The following is a 15,035-nucleotide window of genomic DNA, read 5'->3' on the forward strand; positions in this document are numbered from 1 at the left end:
ATGTCAGGTATGTGTCCCAGTCTAGGAGAAACCTTCCCTCTAAACTAATTTTCACATCTTATTCCTTCTTGTACCCCTCTAGACGGCAGCCTTCATTCAACCCAGGTGGAACAAGCAGGGATGAAAGAAGATAGTTTCATAAGCCCAGACCTTAGAGCTGCCAAGCTGTGTGTTAAATGTCAATACCAAAGGGAAGACAACTTGACATCCTGTCTGACAAAGGAAGCAAGCCATGACAGAACCCCTCCTCCTCAGATCCACTTAAGGATTTCTATAATTTGCTACTGTTTTGAACTTCTAACTCTTCCACATCTATGGAAAGGGACTTTAAATAGAAAAAAAGTACTAGGAAGCCACTGGGAATACTTTCTCTCCATTTTCTGCTCCGGGATAGAGACAACAGCTGTGATCTAACAGTCTTACCCAGTGGGAACTAAAGTTCAGGAGAGTATTTGGGATTCACTACACCACAGGGCCAGGCAACTACCTTCTACATTTACTGAGGCACAAAGTTATAAAAACCCATTAGAAATCTCCCACTAAGACATCATGCAAATCCCTAGACTCTGAGAGAACACGTAAAAAGGAAGCAATAGTAGATTAAGGCTCATATACCACATGCTAAAATTGAGTTTGGCAAACAACTAAGTGGTATCCCCCAATCTAAAAATTTTTTGGCTGAGTTTCAATTAAATATCCCTGATTTATGAAAAAGTATAATGTCCAAGGTCTCGAAACATTTCCCAAAAGATAAGGGGGCAAGAGAATAATGAAGGTTTTTTTAAGTGATGGTTTTCATCTTTTACAATAACAATTTCTGAATATATCTCCTCTCCATCTAATCTTGTGACAAAGAATAAAAAAGGAAGGGGGAAATATCAGTTTAAACAAAACAAACCAATACATGAACCAAGACTGACAGTATATGCAGTGTTTCACATCCATAGTGCCCTATCTCTCTAAGAAAAAGAGGGAGGTACACTTTCTAATCTTTTCCACTGAGGCCACATTTGAACATTTTACTTCTACAGTGTTTTTCATTGTTGTTGTTCTTCCTGTTTATACTGCTGCAGACATTTGTTTATACTATTTTCCTGAATCTTCTTCCTTTACTCTGCATCAGTTCATATGTCTTCTCAAGAATTCTTCAAATTCATCATTCTTTACAGTGCAACAATATTCCTTTATATTCATTAACCACAATGTGTATAGTAATTGAATATTCAAAGGACATCCACTCCATTTCCAGTTCTTGCTACCACAAAAGGTGCTGCCATGAACATAGTAGTGTATATGGGATCTTTGAATGTAGATTTAATGTTTCCTTTGACTGATAAGTCTAGCAATGGAAATTCTGGGGTACAAAGATTAAGGTCCCTTTTGAGGCCATGAAACAGTTTTCAAAAGAGGAAATTTCAGTTATCATCATGTTGTTCCAAATCTCTAAGAAGAGAAATGCAAATTAAAATTACTTTGAGATTTCATCTCATCCCTACCAAATTAGTAAAGATGATGAAAAAAAAACCATGGAAATAGTCAACAATGAAGGGCTTGTGACAAGTCCGACACCCAAATACACTGCTGGTAGAGCTGTGATTTGGTCAAACTACATAATCTTCTGGGATTGCAGTTTTCAGAGAACTACGATCTATATTAATACCCTCTTTGTGGATGGATAATTCAGTTCTCTCATGACAAAACATTTTGCTTTGAATTTGATGGAGAGATATTAAAAATGTGTTTTTGGACCATGATCTACTTTGCTATCTCAAGGATAAAGAAGAGGCTCAATCTTCTCTTTTCCTTGTTCCCCAAAACATACACATATCTGAATACCAAAGAAAAGGCTTATTTAAGGGAAATAGATTTTTAAAAAGCACACCCAGAATTATTACCAGATGAACTTAGGCCTTTGTGCCCCAATTAGGGACACTGGCTCGTCATCCTGCTCTTACATTGCCAGGGGGTCCAGCCATCTCCTTTGGTACTAAAAATGACTGTCTTCCTTAGAAGAGAGGGGTTGCAAAAAGGCGGAGTGAAGAGTTCAGAAGCTCTGAGGTTCTAATTATGAGTGGTGGACAACTTACTGTTATCTCTTACAGCTTTTCAAAGAAGCCATGGTGGGAACACAGATGTCTTGGTCATATTCCAACTTGGCTATGGCATGATTGCCAAGAAGCCCAACCCCCTATGGTCCCATTAAAAGCTCATGTCAACAATCTATTTCTCCCTTTCCCTTTGTAGGTCAGGGTAGCATGTTGATGTAGAAGAGTTGTTGAGGATCTAGGCCAAACAACATAGTAAATATTGAATTAATACTTGTTGATTTGACTTGATGTTGAGTTGACTTGACAGCTTAAATTTGAACTACCCAGGAGAAGTCTATATTTGCCATGTGGATGAAGTACTGTGTGTGCACCTATCACATACAATAAGACCAAAGGAGCATAAATATGTATAAGGTTTGATGTGACACACTGTAGAAGGGATCCTGGATCTTGCTGTACTTGATTATCACCTATTCATTTGGTCAATTTTTTAAAGAAATACCATCTCATAATTCTTTTCCTCCTCCAAACTTTTAATGTTATAAGATTAATTACAGCTTTCAATTAGTAGCTGCCAGATCCTCTCAATATCAATGAACTTGCAAAATCAGGATAAGAAAACAAAAAGCCATTTGATCTACAGAGATAACTAGAAAAAAATCTTTTCCCTGATTAAAGTAGATTAGCTCAACTTGGAGCAAGACAATTAAAGTTCTGCTCTGATAGCAGACTTCATCTAGTATATCTGCATTATTTATCACACTTACAGGAGGAGAAGGGACAGATCTTTATAAAGAGAAACAAATCAATATGAGCTTTTAACAGATGGGGTCTGGGTAGGGGGCCACAGCAACCCCGTTGGGTACAACACTGAAAACTATTCAGCTGAAACACAGAGACCCAGGGACATTTGCTCCAGAAAGCACTTAGGGAGGGCTTTCAGGAGTCAGCATCTTGCTAAATGTAATCTACCAAGTATGAGGCCAGAATTATGACCATGCATCTGCTCAGACTAGGCAGCAGTCAACAGACTGGGCTGCAGGCAAAAAGCTACATTCAAAACTATTGCAAATAATGCAGTAACAACATCACCATATAATTTCCCTCCCTGGGCTATTTTTGAGGATTGAATGGAGCTAGTTTGGCATTGAGGGAGGTGTGCCTAGAGTGGGACAGAAGCAACAAAAACCACATACAGACAATTCCAACCATCAGAGGCCTGGGTAGAGAGATAGAGGCAGGCATAGCAACTATCTGAAATGGTTTGGCACACATGGCTCACCTGTCACTAAGTCCCTAGGCTCTGCAGGGAATTGGCTTTTAGAACCTCAACATGATGCCCTAAACTCTAGCCCAAGTGCAGGGCAATGAGAAAGCTGTCTACCAGCTTAGTTCTGGGACAGAAATATCTATTGGCACTGCTCCATAGCTCTTAACAGAGTTCAACAGCAGGGTGGCCTGGAGAGAGCAAAATAAAGCAATGCCCTGAAACAAAATAAAACTCACAGAGTCCCAGAATCACTAATGGGCTTCTTATTCTATAGACAGAAGAAATGATCCTCTCACCTATACTTGCTGACTGTCTTTCTAGACCACAACTTTCCTCATAGTCGGTGCAACTGAACTTGATTTAATGCAACTGGGAAGGCTTTTACCACCAAAGTAACAAAGCTGCTGATTCAGAGGTAATATGGCATCTTCTTCAAAAAAAGATTGAAATCATTCTTCTATTTCAGTTCCTGTCACTCATATCCCTACTAGTAGGTTCCCTGCCACAGGGTTTTTTAAAAACAAGGCAGTAATGACCAGACTCTGAATGTGGAGTTGTTATATGCCTAAATCTAAACACTGTGCTACAGAGTAGAAATTCATGTTTTCTAAAACTGAATCTTTTGGAGTTATATTCTGCCAATCCTCTCTCTTTTCTCTTAGTCCATCTGTATCAATTCTTCTCTCTTTTCTCCTAGTTCATCTATATCATTTCTCTGCCCTTCTGGGTGTTAGCAACACCTCCAAATCAGTAATACTTGCAAACTTCATTAACACTGTTTACTTGCTTTCCTAGATCATTAATAAAAATGCTAAATATGCCTGGATCTCTCCATCAACACCCTCCATCATCCTAAGAGACACTTCCTCAAGTTAAGTACACACACCACTATTTAGTATCTCACTGGTTTCACAGCTAACAGTATATCAACAGCTCCATCCTCCCCATACTCCATCAGTTTTCTATTGAGCCAGGAGGCCTCCATAATGAGGCCTTTAATAACTATAGATAAGGTAAAAATCTCTGTAAGTTACTCTGTAAGCAGTCAACACACCTTTGGCAAATTACAAAAAGGCATAGATCACTCTCTGAAAGTCTGGAATGTTATCTCCCGGGTCAAACCAAGACTATAATCCCCAGCTTGTTACACCCCCTAGGAAGTGACAGCACACTATTCTAAAAATAGTCTTCCAAATAATCCTTGTATTAATTAAACTAGAGAACAGAAAAATGTCAGCATAATTAACATACAAAGCAATGGTATAGCCTAATTAATCACCATGAAGAAAGATAGAATAAAATACTATGCATTTTTATAGAGCAATTTAATCTGGCAAGTAATTAATCACAGAAACACTAAGCAAAACAAATGGATTTTCCTTTAAGGAAGTCACATTCATCATCTATAATGTATCCTAAACTCCAATTTGTTATCCAGTCCCAGACTTTTCCAGGAGACACTGACTTGCCAGTATTTCTAGAAAACCAATTTCTGATGGAAAAAGGTGAGAGTTTTTCCAATTAGCTCCCCTTCACTTTTGCATACATAGGACACACTGAATTGCACAGACTTCTGTGGCAGTAAAAAAGTGGGGCTTGCCTTCAAAGAGCTCCTGATCTAAGCCAACTGAAACTACAGAAATAATTACTTATGAACATGGAGAGATAAGTATGACATTTTATAGACTGGAAAGAATCCCACCATAGGATGAAGAACCCTTAAGGTGGCAGCCCTTGAAAATGGGCCCTGTGGCAAGCTTGAAACTTCCCTTAGAAGAAAGTAAAATTTCACACAGTAAGAATACTGAGGTTTCTTCCAGCTCTAATTCTTATGATCCTGCAAATCTAGCTGGGGAGAGGATAAAGGAGAAGAGTGAGGAGAGACCAAAATTTCCACTTGGCAGAAACCTGTCTAAACAGGCATGCAAGGTGGGAAGATGCCAACAGCCAGATTTTAGCAAAGAACCTTAACAATAAAAGAGCCAGTGAAGCCCATTAGATGGAAAGATGGCAAAAACTGTCTCCATCCTCCCTGTTTTGTCCAGCAGTTCAGTATCTTTGTAAAGGAAGATCAATGTGGTTTTCAAGCCCCGAGATGTTCAAATATGCTGGCTGAAGCCTTTCTTTTCTGTGCTGGGCTCAAGGGCTTCGTCTGTTTTTTTCCCTGTGACAAATCCTAACTCCTGCAGATGAAAGCAGTTGGCCAACAAAGCTGCTCTTGACTACAGGACCCATAAGGACCTTGCCCTTCAAATGATCTTGGGAATAGCTAGGTCCTGGGAGTAAATTAGAAATTTAAAAAAGCTGGGAAGAACAGCAGAAAAGGAGGGAAAGAGAGGCAGCGGTTTTGAGAATTAAAAGTGAGAGGGCAACAGCAACATTATTTCAGGAGAGCTATAAAAAATACTTGGTAAATTGTGTTCCTATCCTTCCCCACAAATGAATCCCATTTAGCAGATTGTCTTAGGGCCCAGGCCAGATGTGAAGCAAGTCTGCCAGATCCACATATACCCATATTTTACACAGGTTTCAGGAGGCCCTTGAGAAGAAGCCAAAAAGAAACAACTTCTCTCTCCTAGCTTATTGTTTCCAGGGCTTCCCAGATACTAGGTTTTTCATGAAGCCCCAGTGGTGTCAAATAAGGGAGAAATTAATGCTCTTCAGTGTGCAGGGTAGTGAAAACACATTAGTGCACCTTGTGTTTGACATCCTACTCTCATGTTATTGGTTTTAAAAGAAATTATACAGAAACCAATTAGAACCAAAAAATCTCATTAAACCTCTTACAACAGGAGCTCACTTTGCTAGAGCATGCACAATATCTGGGCCCCGGGGAGAAATGTATAATCGAGGTAAAATTAATCAAAACCTACATAAAAAAGGACAGCAAGAGACAGCTTAAGAAGAAAATCTCTCCTTGGAGTCAGACTTCCAAATTCCTGAAGTCTGATCAGCGAGTGCATAATTTTGCTTATTATTGCCTTCTACTCCGTAACACTATATTTATAATTAGGTTGATATCACAGTGAAATGACAGTAAAATGCAGACACAATTCATTTAACAATTAATCTACTAGAGCTACAAATTCTTACCATGTCATTAATTGGATGCTTAAAATGCTGCCTCAGTTTCAGATTATCATGCACCTACTTCCAGAACCCAGGGGAAATGTAGCTCCAAAAGAGGTTGGACTGGGGGCAAGCTTTCAGGATCTAGTGTTGAGCCTTTCTTTCCCTAAGGATATTGGCTCAGGAATGCCCCTATTGAGACTATTAGACCCATTATTTATCAAGCTATAAGGGACAAAGGACATATTAAACTGTCATTTAACCACCACCTTCACTCCCCACTCTCTCCCAGTTCTCCTCCCAACAATTTACCATACCTTTTCCTGGTTGTTTATCAGTACCTTCCTTAATTATGAAGTACAATTAAAATTCCTAGTTTCCATGTATGAAAAAAGGACAAGGGTTCCAATCACTCTGGGAAACAGCTTAGAATTATGGGAGAAAAGTTTCCAAATTATTCCTATTCTTGATCCAAAAATCCCACCACTAGGTATATATCTCAGAGAAGTAAAAAAAAAGGCAAAGATCCTATGAAAAGTAAAATGTTAATAGAATTTTATTAGGCTGAAAAAATAGATGCCCACTAACTGGGGAATAGATAAACAAACTGAGATACATAGTTTTAAAGGAATACTAATGTGCCATAAAAAACAATGAATAGGGGACAGCTAGGTGGCTCACTGAAGAGAGAGCCAGCTCTGGAAGACAGGGGAGGTCCTGGATTAAAATCTGGTCTCAGATAGTTTCAAGTTGGGTGTGACCTGAGCAAGTCATTTAACCCCAAATGCTTAGCCTTTACCTTTCTTCTGCCTTGAAACCGATACTTAACATCAATTCCAAGACAGGAAGTAAGGGTTTAAAAAAAAAAAGAAACTAAGAGGAAATTGGTGACTAGGCTTCCCCTAAACACATGTGAATTCGTATAAAGTAAGCACAAACAGAAAAAGAACATACACAACTATAATAAGGAAAATTAAAAACACTCAAACTAAGGTGAAGGTTGCCAAAAAGATATAAAAGATGTACACACATCTCCCTTTTTTCATTGGAGAAGTAGAGGATTGAGTTGCAAAATGCCAGTTATTGTATCAAGTGATTTTGCTTAACTGCTTTTCTTTGTTTCAGGGGAAGACTAGGGGGTTAAGGAGTGGGGAATGTACTATTTGGAAGTGACCCTGCTGTAAAAGCAAAATAGAAGAAAGGTTGGGAACAAGAGAATGAGAAAGAAATAGGAAGAAAGAAAATAAAGAAAATTGACTCTGACAGCCCATGTGGGAGACACTTGTCCTACTAGTAAATTATTTAATTGTTTACATCTAAAACAACTTCATTTCTGTTTTTGCCAGGGTAACTAGATTGGTAGATCAGGGCAAATGCTATCTTAGAACTTATCAGGATTTTTAGAAAATCATGACAAAAAATCTCTCACTTTATTTTTTGGAAAGAATAGAAAAATATGAGATAGAATGATAGCATAGTTAGATGGATCTGAAACTAGTTAAATGGCCAGACTCAATAAATGTTCACTAATAGTTCAGTGGTCCCTTGATTGAAGAAGGTGGAGAATAGATATTGGAGACCTCCTCCCATATCAACCACTATTTAAGGATGGCGCCCTGGGAATAATCCTTCCCCTATTAGAATATGAGCTCCCCTAGAGCAGGGATGGTTTTCCTTTTCTACATGCCACCACAGTACTTAGCATAGTGTTTTCCACATAATAAACACATTTATTCATTCATTCATCCATTTCATTCATTACCTACCTTAAAGATAACAAGGGAGAAAATCGCCCTAAAGTAATCTGAAATATTGTATTTATTCTAGACATCACATTCAATTCCTAAGCCAGGACGTTGTTCTTCACTGTCCCTCCCTGGAGGACACATCCAAGACACAAACCCAGAAGAAGAGAATAATTTTAAAACACTAAAAGCAAAAATCTCAAACAACTTGAATACAAGGTTGCCTAGAGTTCCTAGAATAAATGAACCAATATGATCTGTCCTCCAGGCTTTGTGCAGAAAATTCCTAAATTTCTATCACCTATTCTGAGCTCTCTCCAGAAATCCAAACCTGCAATTCCAATTCTCTGAGAAGAGCTTTCATAGCATATCCATAGCTAAATATGTTGTTATGATGCTAAAAGTAACACCATCCTTTCACTTACTCAGCTTTAAAATCATGAAGTTATTCAGGATTCTTTCCCCTATTACCTCCCTCCCCTTCAACAAAGCCAATAAGTTTTCATGTCCTGTCAAATTACCTCTATATCTCTTGTGTAAGTCTCTTCTTCCTACCTACCCTTCCATAAGTCTTTAAGGCTACAATCATCTCTGGGCTAGAGAACTTATATATTCTCATTAACAGTTTTTCTGTCTCTAGTCACTGCCCTTTAGTCCATCCTTCAAACAACTTCCAAAATAATTTTCTTAATGGTCAAAGACCTTAAGTGGTTCCCTACTTTTTAAAGAGGAAACTCCTCAGCTTGACATTTAAGATATCCACAACCTGGCTCCAAACTACCCTTCCAAACTATTTCACATTATTCTATTTTGTGCATTTTATATTCCATCCAGAGAACTAATAGCTATCCTTGAACTTGACATTTCATTGTTTATTTCCAAGCATTTGCACATACAATCTTCCATGACTGAAATATACACACCTTCTTCTTATCTCTACAGCTCAGCATCCTTTTGTTTCTTCAAGGATCAATTCAGGTGCTACTTCAATGAAATTTTTCCTTGATCCTTAACGTATTAATAATATACTATCTTTCTGATATGAATAGGTAGTTTTCAGATGAAGAAATCATAGTTATCAATAATCATATGAAATGATTTCTTAGTCATTCTTGATTAGAGAAATGCAAAAATTAAAACAACTCTGAGGTATCACCTCACAACTATCAGATTGGCCAATATGACACTAAAGGAAAATAATAAATGTTGGAGGGGACACTGGTGCATTGCTGGTGGAGTTGTGAACTGATCCAACCATTCTGGAGGGTAATTTGGAATTATGCCCAAAAAGCAATAAAAAAATGCTTATTCTTTGATCCAATAATAGCACTATTGGGTCTGTGTCCCAAAGAGATCAAAAAAAGGGGAAAGGATCTATTTGTATAAAAGTATTTATAGTTGTTCTTTTTGTAGTGGCAAGGAATTGGAAATTGAAGGGATGTCCCTCAATTGGGGAATGGTTGAACAAATTGTGGTATATGATGTTGATAGAATCCTTTTTTGCTAAAAGGGAATGATGAACAAGATAATTTCAGAAAGAGCTGGAAAGAACTTTATTGACTGATGCAGAGTGAAATAAGCAGAACCAGGAGAACATTGTACACAGGAACAGCAATATTGTGGAATGATCAACTGTGATAGACTTGACTACTCACAGCAATACAAAGAACCAGGACAATTCTGAAGCACTTATGAAAAAGAATGCTATCCATCTCCAGAGAAAGAACTGTTGGAGTAGAAATGCAGATGAAAACATATGATTTATCACTTGTGTATTTGGGTATATGTTTTGGGATTTTGGTTTTATAAGATTATTCACTTACAAAAATGAATAATATGGAAATATATTTGTGTAATAATACAAGCATAACCCCCCAAAATACTATCTTTCTGAAAATTACTTATTGGTGTACATATATAACAGAATTTTAGCTCTAAAGCTGGAAGTGATCTCAGAGGTTATCTAATTCAAAGCTTTCTCTTTTATAGATGAGCAAGCTAAGGCCAAGGGAAGTTAAATCACTTGTACATTATATCCATGTTTCTTAAGCCTACTAAACAACATACCCCCAATAGAATGTGAGCTCCCTGAGGGGTGGGATTATTTTTGCATCACTAATACAAATAGCAGAGGTTCAAGAAATGTGTGTTGGATTTAATTAATATGCCTATAGCAGCTTTATGAAGAATGACACAGTGGGTCAGAAATAGTTAAAACAGGTACTTTAGAATTACCTAACGAACACTGTATGAATCTAAAAGAGAGGGGAGTGGAAAGAGCAGAGATGAGGATAAACTTTAAGAAAAAAAAAGACAGTAAATATGTTAGGAAAATAGAGATTTTATTTCTGTCTTCAACCAATCTGCCTTGAGTCTAGCCTGATCTAGCCAAAAGATCAGACCAGAGAACATTAAAAAAATGTAGGCAGCTAGGTGACACAGCAGTTAGTGTCAGATTCAGGGTCAGGAAGACTTGAGATCAAACTTGGCCTCAGACACTTCCTAGCTGTAAGATCCTAGGCAAATTACTTAATCCCTGTCTCAGTTTCTTCATCTGTAAAACGGGGATGATAAAGAGCACCTACCTCCCAGAGTTGTTGTGGGGATCAGTGCTGGGTATATACGATGCATTATATAAATGTTGGCAATTATTGTTGTTGTTTATCTAAAAGGACTACGACTCAGTTTCGGGCAGAGAACACAAATGGTTTTTTATATGTTGAACTCATTCCTGTGAAACACCAAGAATCACAGTCTTTTGACTATAAATGTTTCAGTATACTAAAGCTTCATGAACCTACTGCAAAGTGTTGGCATTATGCAACATATACAGAGTAGGCAGGAGAAGAAGAGATGATGAAGCCCAAAGGATGAGTTTGGATTTTCATTTCTGGAGGTTGTCTTAAGAGATTATGGAAGAATGAATTTGGCAGTCATTGGGAGGGGATATTAACCCAGTCTCATTTGATGTCTTGTTTTAATCCATGTAATGCTTTTCATTCCCTCTAATGGGAGATCAGCAGGGTCTGATTAACATGAGAAAGGTCATTACTGATAAAGCATAACTCAGAGAACAATCTGATTTTACAGGCCACAGGAACTGACAAAATGGATCTCTAACAACTCCCGGAGAGAATGGGGAGGATCTGCCCTGATTCACCCTCCTAGATCCCTACTTTGATCCACATCATAGGTTCTTCATTTAAGGTATTTGGGGAAAAGGCCACTTGGCTCAAATTGCAGTCCAACCAAAGATGTGCAGGTGCAGAAGTAACATGAAGCTCAGAAAGATGCATAGGAAGAGAGAAAGAAACCATTATTTTAAAAGCAAGGTCAAGGGCAACTAGGTGACTCAGTGGCTGGAGAGCCAGACCTGGAAAGAGGAGGTCCTGGGTTCAAATTTGACCTCAGACACTTCCTAACTATGTGATCCTGGGCAAGTCACTTAATCCCAATTGCCTAGTCCTTACTACTCTTCTGCTTTGGAACAGATACTTAGTATCAATTTTAAGAAAGTAAGGGTTTTTTTAAAAGGTCAGAAGGACTATAGAACCCTTTGTGTCCATCAGTCAGTATGTTTCCATCTTAGGGCAGAGAGCTTTACACCACCAATTTCCTGGTCCCCTACCCAGCAAACACCTGCAAAGCCTTTGTCAAAGCCCTTCAGTAGTTCATTACAAGAATTAACTAACTAGGGGGCAGCTGGGTAGCTCAGTGGATTGAGAGCCAGGCCTAGAGACGGGAGATCCTAGGTTCAAATCTGGCCTCAGACACTTCCCAGCTGTGTGACCCTGGGCAAGTCACTTGACCCCCATTGCCTTCCCTTACCACTCTTCTGCCTTCGAGCCAATGGCTCCAAGACGGAAGATAAGGGTTAAAAAAAAAAAAAGAATTAACTAACCCATAACCTGTTTTAAAGGGCTTTCTATGTTCCCCAAAACCCTATGTCACTCAGGAAGGGACAATGAACAACAGTTTGGCTTGGGAATTTAAAGGCAAAGACCAAGCAAAGAGGGAAAGGACAAATTTGCCAGTACTGATTAGTTTAGCAGAGAATTAACAGAAGACCATAAACCATAAGCCTTCATAATCAAGTCCATCCAATAAAGTTTGAAAAGTCACTAGATAAAAGTCTCAGTTTAGCATTCCAGTTAATGGACCAGATTAATCTTAGAAAATTATGTACCTGAAAAAAATTATATATTGGGAGAAAAATTCTACTTTAGGAATATACTTTTGTAGTGATTCAGTCACCACTTCTCCCATTAGCAGAGATTAGAGGACTGCATTGTGTTAATAAAAGGTTCCTTAAGTGAAAGGTTGCAAGATAATAACTTTAAAGGAATTCATTAAGTCCTTCAATGTACTAATCTTGAAAGTATGGTCAAAGTAGAAGTCAGAAAGCAGTTATTCCACATTTTATACTCTGGCTCAGAGCACAGGACCATAAATTTAGATCCATATCATGCCCACTAACTAAGGATGTTCCCCAAGGCTCCATCTTTTTCCCCTCTATCTTACTTGGTGAGCTCATCATTTCCCATGAATTCAACTATCATCTTTGTGCAGATGATTCCCAGATCTCACAGACATCTTGAACACAATATGGCCAAAACAGAACTTACTATCTTTCCCCCCAAAACCTCCCTCTTCTTAATTTCCCTATTACTGTCAAGAGTATTTACTATCATTCTTCACTTCTATTCCCCCATATCTCATCAGTAGACAAGCCCTGTAATTTCTATCTTTGTTACATCTCTTGAATATGTCCCCCTTATGTCCTCTCACGCTGCCACCACTGTGGTACAGGGCCTCATCACTTCCAGCCTGGACTTTTGCAATAGCTTTCTGGTTGGTCTTCCTACTTCGAGTCTCTCTTCATTCCAGTCCATTCTCCATTAAGTTGCCAGACTGACCTTCCTAAAGTCCAGATATGATGATGTCATCTACCCATGCAATGAACTCTAGTGGCTCCCTGTCACTTCCAGGACTGCATATAAAAACCTGTACAGTGTTTACAGCCCTTCATAACCTGGCCCCTTTCATCATTCCAATCTCCTTACCCTTCCTCCCCATCATGTACTTACTCTATGATCCAGTAATAATGGCCTTTTTGTTCCTAGAACAAGATCCTCTATCTCCCAATTCTGAGCCTTTTCACTGATGGTCTCCCATGCCTGAAAAATTTTCTTTTTTCACCTCTACCACCTGGTTTCACTGGCTTCTTTCAAGTCTCAACTAAAGTCCAATCCTTTTCTATGAATCCTTTCCCAGTCTCCTTATTTTTAGTGCCCTCCTTTGGATATTAACTCCAATTTACTTTGTATATATCTAGCATGTACATAGTTGTTTGTATGTTGCTTCCCCATTAGATTGTGAGCTTCTCAAGTGTAGGGCTGGTTGTTTGCTTTCTCTGCATCCCCACCCAGAGCTTAGCAAAGTATCTGGCACAGAATCAACACTTAATAAATGTTTTCTGACTTACCTTGATATATAGTCAAGTCAAAAAAGGGCTCCTAGTTTAATGAGGGAGATAACATGCAAACAATGATGTACAAACAAGATTTATACAGGATAAAATAGAGATAATTAGAGAGAGAAGGAACTTACATTAAGGAGGATCAGAACTAGCTCTAGTCTCTCTCTCAAGCTAGAGTCACACAAATCACAAATTGCCATTTGAACACTTCAAACTGGATGTCTTCAGACTCAATGTGTGCAAAACAGAAGTCATCATTTTCCCTCTCCAAAACTTTTCCTTGTGCCAACATCCCTATTACTGTCAAAGGCATTACCAAATTCCCTATAGTTAGGTTTGCAACCTCAGTGTCACCCTTGATTCTTCACTCACACTCACCTCACATATCCAGTCAGTTGCCAAATCTTTTCATTTCTTTCTCCATAATATATCTTAGATATGTTGCTTTTTTTTTTCACCTTACTTCAGGCTCTCATTATCTCTCACCTAGACTACTGCAATAACCTCTCAGATTCAAGTTCTCTCCCCATTCCATAAATCCTCCACACAACTGCCAAAATAATTTTCTTAAAGTGTAGATCTAACAATGACACCTCATCCCATCCCTACTCACTAAAGTCCAATGACTCGCTATTACCTCTAGGATAAAACATAAATCCTTCTGTTTGACATTTTTTTAAAAAATCCTTCCCTTCTATCTTAGATTCAATGCTAAGTATCAGTTTCAAGGCATAAGAGTGGTAAGGGCTAAGCAACAGGGATTAAGTGACTTGCCATGGGTCACACAGCGAGGAGTATCTTGGTCCACATTTGAACCTAGGTCCTTTGACCTGGCTCTCAATCCACTGAGCTACCTAGCTACCCCCATTTGACATTTAAAGATCTTTACAACTTAACCCCTTCCTATCTGTCTAGTCTTTTAACATGTTAGTCTTCTTCAACATTCTGTGGTCCAGCCATATTGACCTACTTGCCATATCCATTACTTGGCACTAACTGTCTCCCATTATTAGAATGCTATCCCTCCTAATCTCTCCATTTTGTCAATCTCTGGCTTCCTAGAAAACTAAGCTGCTACTGTTTTTCTATCCACTTTCCATCTACTCCCCATTTATGTTGCATATGCTGATTGATGTGTACATTGTCTCTTTCATTAGTATGTAAACTCCTAGAGAGGAGGGGATGTTTCTTCTTCTTCTTTGCATCTTACAACACTTAGCAGACTGCCTCCCAGCACATTCTCAACAATTTAGAGTCTTAGATGGTCACCAAAGCACTGAAAAATTTAAGTAACTTGCTGAGGGAAGGCCAATATGTATCAGAGGTCGGACTTGGCTCTGTATCTTCCTGATTTCAAGGCCAACACTCTATGAATTTCATAATGCTTCTCAGTGGCATGATGTAAATGTTTAATTAATGTTTTT

General features: G+C 38.5%; 1 protein-coding gene across 1 annotated transcript in view; it reads right to left on the reverse strand.

The window, feature by feature from the left end:
* The window catches only part of ARMH3 (armadillo like helical domain containing 3), a 198,571-nt gene that overhangs the window by 84,523 nt on the left and 99,013 nt on the right, over positions 1 to 15,035 (reverse strand). The window lies entirely within an intron of this gene.

This window comes from Gracilinanus agilis, chromosome 2, assembly GCF_016433145.1.
Source record: "Gracilinanus agilis isolate LMUSP501 chromosome 2, AgileGrace, whole genome shotgun sequence".
Taxonomy (NCBI): Eukaryota; Metazoa; Chordata; class Mammalia; order Didelphimorphia; family Didelphidae; genus Gracilinanus; species Gracilinanus agilis.